The sequence below is a fragment of the Ceratosolen solmsi genome, unplaced genomic scaffold (genome assembly GCF_000503995.2).
Source record: "Ceratosolen solmsi marchali unplaced genomic scaffold, CerSol_1.0 scaffold26, whole genome shotgun sequence".
In the NCBI taxonomy this organism is placed as follows: Eukaryota; Metazoa; Arthropoda; class Insecta; order Hymenoptera; family Agaonidae; genus Ceratosolen; species Ceratosolen solmsi.
In genome coordinates this window covers 910,711-919,067 of record NW_011948442.1, presented here as the reverse complement: position 1 = coordinate 919,067, position 8,357 = coordinate 910,711, and positions in this window count along the sequence as shown.

Below are 8,357 nucleotides of genomic sequence, written 5' to 3'. Positions count from 1 at the left end.
TATCTAATTTTATCTAAATCCATAATTTATAAAGGATTATTACTACATTTTGAACGCTCTGTGCTATCACTACCGATATATTAGTGTTATTAGTTAGTAGCAATGGAATAATTGATTTTAGTCAAGTGAATGGATAATAAGTAAATGAATTATCATCTCTTCTCGCTTATAGTTATCAGACATTATTTATTTGATTATTTAACTATTTCTGGTCAACAGCTGTGCTTGGCTTTTCGATACTTGATTTAATTAATTAGACTATTCATAATCATTTGCCTGTTTTGTACATTTCCTTCCTTATGTTTTTTTTTTAACTTATTATTACAGCTTATACTTTTTTTAATTGTATTTTTATTAAATAAAGTTCATTTTATATAGACAATCATAAAAACAAATTGTATATGTATTATCTAAATAAGTATTTTTAAGTATGAAATATTTTTTAAATATTTAGAGTTAAACCACATTTACCAAAATATTAAACAAATGTGTAATATAGTATCATCAATATTTTTATACATTATCAAAATATATATAGATAAAATGAAGTTAAAATATCAGGATATGTTCTTAATATGTTTACATTGTTTTGTAATTCTATTCATATCTTTTATTAGTAAAAATATTTCATTTTTACTGATCATCTATTACAGTATTGGAGTATTTCGACATTTTTTTTAGATCTTCCTTAGAACTTCATAATAATCTATCCGGAAGTAATGTCGAATATGTAATTTATAGCAGTACTATGAAATATCATTTATTCGTTAACTGATAACGATAACCTCTGTATTGTCGACGATATGCAGACTAAAATTGCTCAGTAAATAATGCATGCAAACTAAATACAATTTTTTCTTTCTCGCTGGACTAAAGAGTGAAGTCTGTTGCGAAACAAATTTCATGTCAGCCACGTTGCCAGTTGAAGCATCTGGAGGTCTGCTAACAGAAATGCTGTGTGTTAAAATACTTTAGCATGCGTACTCATTTCTTTCTCTTTCTCTCTCTCTCTCTCTTTCATTTGTTTTCTCGGCAATGTATATAATATGCTTGTTATGTGCCTAAAGCCAAGTATCACCTTTATCTCTCTCTCTCTCTCTCTCTATCTCTCTCTCTATCTCTCTCTCTCTCTGTCAATCCCTTTTTTTCTCATCTTCTTGGCTTTGTAGGATTCACTTCTTCTCTTTTCCCTATTCACTCAGTCAAAACGTAACGTCCCTTTTCCGTATGAAGGTCTGAGCAGTATACAAAGCTTGTTCGGTCTCCCACCGGGAAAAAGCCAAACATTTGGAGAGATACATATGGATTATCACGAGGGTTCTCACTCTTAATATTTTTCTTTCCTCTCTTCCTGCGCATATTTCGATTAGATACTCGATGATTAACGGTCTTTTGGCTTCAGGAATTTTTCTTTCTTTGTTTTATTTCGCCACTTCTTCTTCTCTTTATTCAATTGAGTAATGAAACATTTTAATTAACTTGTAGAAGTGTAAGCAAGACTCGTTTGTGATTTATACTTTAATTGACGCTTTATTTTTATCCGGTGGAATAAGAAAGGTGAAATAGTGAATGTATCAAAGAAATAATTTTTGTTCCTTTAATAATTAAAGAGAATTAGTTATAATTTATTCAATACTTGATCTTTGCTGGTTCAATTTTTATTACATTTTACTTGATTAATTAATATTACTTAAAGTTAATAAGGATATTAAAAAGATAATTTTGTTATTTTAAACTTTTAAAATTGTTACTAGTTAATTAATTAAATATTAAACTATTTATGAATGTTTATATATTCCTGTATGTAGATGTATTCAGAAGTTTTTAAAATAAACTTAAATAAAAAACCTTAAAATAAATTTTAACAAGTCCCAGCTTCTCTTTTCCCTATTCTCCATTTATTTCATTACATCAAATCCTGGACGGAACAAATGTCTAAAATGATATCATTATATGGTGTCATAGGTACTTGGTTGCTATAATTTAAATCGACAACCTATATACTATTAGCTCTAATAGATGTAATGAAATAAGGAAGAGAAATTTGAAATGAAGAAGTCATAAAAGAAGAATGGGATGATGAAAGCAGATTGAAAATTCTTTACAAAATTTGCTTTTATTGCTCTGTGGTTTTGCGGTTTGTTGCATCCATCAGGATAAAAATTTTCTTTTTTCTTCTTCCTTCATTACAAGCACTGTACAATCACTTATCCCTTTAGCGCTTGTCTACTAAACCGCACGAGTGTTTAAGTACATATGCCTATGCTAATATGGGTATATAGACCCGTATAGCTTGCACATATTGATCAGCTGTTTGAACGACTTTGCTTACTAAATGAATGGGAAAAAACGATACAGGTGAATCTTTAGCATATGTATAAGTAAACAACTAGACTGCAAACAAGAAATACAAGCCTGAATGAAATAGCAGGGATCCGATATAACGAATAGTCGCTTATGCTTAATAAAAAACAACGTTATACGAATTGTGATTTGCTTAACCGGTTAAGATAGAGACTTGTATCTCCATTTATCATCTTCTTTTTACGTCAAGGTTTTAAATATATCCATATCGTTGTGTATATACATACTGGCATAGCACGCATACAAATATAAATACACGTGCTCACAGCAACCATATATTTATATATATGCAACTACTGATATAATGTGCTATCTCTATAACTGCTTCGTACGGAGTGATTATTAAGTGCTTTTTACTTAAAAAATTTAATTTCTGCAAATTTTTCATTTGTACGAGATATCTAATTCTATAAATTTAGTTTTTCACAGAATATAGTTCTGTATAAAATTCATTCAATCATCACAGTAGTTTTATAAAATTAAATTTATTAATTTATATTTCATTAGATAGCAAATTTATTGAATACAAAATAGAATTTATCATTTAATATATAATATATATAAATTCTTTCATTATTATATATAATTTATTTCATCTGTCATATTTCTAAATATATTAAAGAATATTATATATTATTATCTAATTTATATTTAAAAAAAATTATGCTCAGTTTATGTTTTAAAGTCCAATTGTAATTAAAAATTAGAATTACAATTAATATTTCCAATCATTTAAATTATATAGTTAAATTTATCTTATTTATAAATATGAATTATTTATAATATGAATTTATATTAGAGAGAGAAAGGGAGAGTTACTAATCTAGTTTTAATAAACTTCCAACGTGTATGTAAATTTGAAAATAAAATTAAAGTTGCAAATCGATAAGAAATCGACACGTTTGCCTATAGATTCAAGATAACAACACATCATAGCTAATTTTCAAGATCATTGCACATTGATTATAAATTTCTATATGTATGCAACAGAAAATAAAAAGTCTATCATCATATCTTATACAGTAATTTTGTACTCATGATTTCTCTTTTTCTAGTCAGTGAAATTGATTACGCGCCTATTAAAGCAAGTACGAATAAGAAATTTCAAAAAATTTTCCGGTATTAGAAACGTTGTAATAGGTAAGTTTATTAATTTCATCTATCTCTCTTTCTCACCTATTCTCTCGCTCACTCTTTCTGGTTGTATAGAAGAGGTGAGGAAGCTGTTAAATCGAGTTTTGATGTATCCAGCTATGTAGTAGTGCTGGTATGCAGCAGGATGAAGACGAGAAGGCGGAGGAGAATAGAGGTGTGCCTATGATGTTCTTGGAAGATTTCTTAAGGACGCTATAATTTCTGACCGCAAGTAGAGTCCACAACTTGACGCCGATGAGAGAAAGAAAGAGATTTATTCATAGTTCTTTCCTCACACGTTCTACATCTACCTTGGTGACATGCAGAAAGAAGGGTAATCGAGGGTGCTGGTCTACAAAACGCATTGTTCTACGAATCGTCTCTCATATTCATGATAGCAGACCGAGAGGAAGAGTGAGAAGTTATAAAAGATAGAATGAAAGAGAAAGGGAGAGAGCCTACGGCACTGGCTTGCATTCTGCGTAATGTCGCCCAGACAGTATTTACAGCCTAGCTTTGGCCAAATTCTTTCAATGGTATTTTATCTCCAAGATGTTGCCTCTGCCATTATAGAGGATAGAATGGTTGTCTACCTCTTTTTCTTAAGCAACAACACAGAAGCAATAAGAGGCGGAGTGGTATCCCAAGTCAAGTGCGCGCCGCAGTCTGATTTTCGCTTCTGTAGGCGTGCGCAAATCCAACCGGAAAAGGAAAAAGAGAGCATCTAAGCTGGACAAAGAAGCTCTATATATAAACTTCTCGGCCAATGTGCGGCGTGGATAAAAGCCAAAGAATCGAAAACTAGTCAACGCCGTAACTGTCGTTAATCTAGTTCTGCGGCGAGCACCTAACTAGAACCGTGCTTCTCGATACCTTTTCTGGATAAGAAAACTGAAGGATCCCTCCTTCGGCTACCATTCAAAAAGTATCTCGAACGGAGCCAGAACCCATTATTTGCAAGGGGCGGACGAAAGAAAGAATGGATTGACATCGGTTTACCGCGCACTATACTAGCTACTGACTGGCCCAGATTGTCGGCACTTCCACCTCCTTGTCCAATACTATCTTTCTTTTCATTGTTTCAAAGACAGTTTATAATCGATTTAAACAAATAAGAGGCAAAAGCAATAAATCTAACAATATACGTAATTATAGTCTTTAAGTTAAAAAATTATATAAAAAAGAATTTAATATTTTAGTATATTAATTTGCAACAATTATAAAATAACTAAATTCTTAAAAATCCTTGATTCTAAATTTTTTCTGAAATTGCCCAATGTATAGTCAGTTAATTTCTGATGGAATATATGAAATGTATATCTAATTTCGTAACATAATTATGCTTAATGTAGGAATAATGCTACCTTAATTTTTCCAGTACAATCCATTAATTATTATATAATACCAATAAAATTAAATTAAAATTGAAGCTGAAATTGATACAATTATCGAAATATACATTAATTAATGCGAATTCATTAAAATATCTTGCTATTTTCACCAATATGTTTTTAATGCATTGTTACCATTTCATTAAACAATAATTCATAATAAAATAATAATACAGTAGTATTTCAAAGTATTCCTTAATTATATATATATATATATATATATATATATATATATATATATATATATATATAAGCTAATTACTCGCTGGGCTGCTTCCTTTCTTGTCTTGACTGAATGAATATAGAAATTTCGAACTAAATTGTAATTCAGAAGATTGTGTGCTATATTATTTTCTTCCTAAATATTCGATAAAACAAATATTTTATAGACATCGAGTTTGAAAGAACATGCGTTGAAAAATACTACAGAATTAACATTACTGTACAACAGTAATAACAGTAATTGCGAGAGAAATTAAGAAATATTCGAAAATTCAATTTAAACAAACAAATATGTTGTCTTCAATTACGATTCACATACCTTTAATTTAAGTTAATATCCATTTTGTTTTTTTCAAACATATTAATTTGAATTACGTGAATCAATCAAGAAATATGTACACGTCAAGGCGTAATTTAAGGCTGGTTGTCTTGTTTGTTTCTAGTATGGAGACACACTATTATTTAAACTACACGTAGAAAATAAATAATTTATACAGGTGAAATCCCGTAATATATATATATATATATATATATTTATATATTGTATATATCAAATTTCCATAAGTTTAATGTATATATTTTTTATTGATACATTTTATTGATTTTATTAATACTAATAGAGAAAATATATAAATAATAAAAATGAAGTTAATTTAAAGCATTCAATATTAAAAATGGATGAAAAATGTTATTTATATGAGTGATATAATATAATAGCAACAAATATTCAGGAATACAAAATAGTTATAAATACTTATCTAATAAAAATTACGCTTTAGTTACTTCTCTTAAAAATATTATTCAAGTATAATTAAAGTAATTTTCTTTATTATATTGTTGTTTAAATAAATATTAGCTAAATAAAGGGAATTGACTACAATAAAAATTATTTTGTATCATAAATGAAAAAAAATTCAAATCAGTTGAAAATCCATAATATTTTAAATATATCTTATTATAAATTTACAGATTTCTATTTCTATAAATAATTATATTCAATTAAATGAAAATTACAGAAAGACGTAAAGATTGCATAGTAAACGTTATAAATTTTACTGTATTAATGTATTTATATTAAAAAAAAACATTATTAAATGGAAGAGTTGAGAACAAGTTGCATTTTCTCAGATATTTTCTGAGATTGCATCATTCGATTGAGTAATTTTTCTTTTACAGCTCTGGTAATGATATGTGAAATATTATCAATATAGGGAATGGTAACTTTTCATTCGGATAGTAAGAGAAGTAAAAAAAAAATAAAAAACAAACATGGTGACAAATTAAGAAAGACAATTAACAGTAAGAGAACTTATATACAATTAAGACAATGGTTTGAACAGTGTGCAGTAAAATACACATATGCATTATCAATGCTGATATTTTAATTATGTTTAAACATCGTGAAACGAATTTTTCAAAATAATATAATAATAAAACATAATAAAACAACAATAATAATAAAATAATAAACAACGCCCAATATTTGCACTCTTTTGCTCTGTAAATTATTATATTAACATAAAAATTATCATTAAATTTAATTCTTTATTTATTAGTTGAACTAATTGCTCATCATTTTTAATTTTAATTATTACTTAAAAATATAAAAAATTCATTTTGTTACATAATGTTAAATTTGTTTTAACACATAAATGTTTTAATTTATCTTATGGTTCACATTGTTTCTAATGTAATTTTAATTTAGTCATTACTGTAATTCTTTAATAAAAAATGTTTTTTTATAAATGGCATTATTAAAATTTTTTATATAAATAAAACAGATAAAGTGAATCTATCGTTTTGTTAATCTCTGTAAAACAGAATTTACATTATAACTACAAAAATTATAACACATCATCCATTCCTTCCATTAATTTTTACAAATCATAAAATTTGTACATAATTAAAACATATATATATATATATATATATATATATATATATATATATATATATATATATATATATATGTGTGTGTGTGTGTGTGTGTGTGTATAGATATGTATATATCGTATAAATAATACGTGGGAGAAATTTCATGAATTTTCTATAAATGAAAACGAATGGGTGTAAATTGAAACATTACAAATTATTCGTTAAATTAATTCGTTTAAATTTACGGTTAATAAAAAAAAAAATTATTATTTTATAATTTTTAGTTTTTGTATTTGAAAATAAACAATAAAAAGCAGATTAAAATGTAAGGTGTTAAAATTAATTTTATTAAATAAAAATATAATGATACATTTTATATTAAAAAGATAAATTTGAAAGATAAAATTAATGCAAATAATACTTTTGATATTATTAAAGTGAGATTAAAAAAATAAAAGTAGTAATAAAAATTTCATGTTTCGTTAGCATATATTTATTATGTTATTACTATTTATATAAATACTAGCAAAATGGGAATAAGAATATATACAATCTTTAAAATATATCATTCTCCTGTTATTCAAGGGTATACTAAAAATTTGGTTTTAGAACATAGAATTTAAAAAATTCGAACATTTTAAAATAACATAGTGGTCTATATAATTTGAGAAATATTATAAAATATTTGATGTGAAATATAATATACTTTATGTGATAGAATGAAGCAATTTTTCAATAATTTTAGTTCATCATTAGTATTATTCAATAATTCAATCATGAGTAAACCCAAATTTAATTTGACTAGAAATATTCCAGTTTTAGCATATTTTTTAGGAGTTAATCGTATTTTTTAATATTTAAAGTTGCATTCGCTGATAATTATATGCTCTACCAGAAGAATAATTTCAAAGAGTGTCCTAGCATAATTTCCAGAAGAAATTAATAATATTCTGTAAATGAATGCAGTGAATATAGAGTATTATATCTTTAGTAGATATGTTTTAAAGTTGTAAAAGATAAACAAAAGACAGAATAGAAAAAACAAGTTTTATTAAATTAGTAATGTCAGTTACAAAAAATGATTTAATTATTATCATTAAGATGAAATAAAACTTCCAATTTATAAAAATAACTTAAACGTAGATTTAAATATTAAATTAATTATTAAATTTTTTTTTAAATATAATTGAAATATAAAAAATTTTTCATCTTTTTACAATGTATATATAACTTGCTACAATTTAGTATGGACTTCTAAATATAATAGCTAATATTCAATTTGCTTAGGATGGATAAAAAGATAATTTTAATCGTCAAATGCCGACAAATTAATAATATATTACAAAAGGAAAACATAATAATGAACATTAA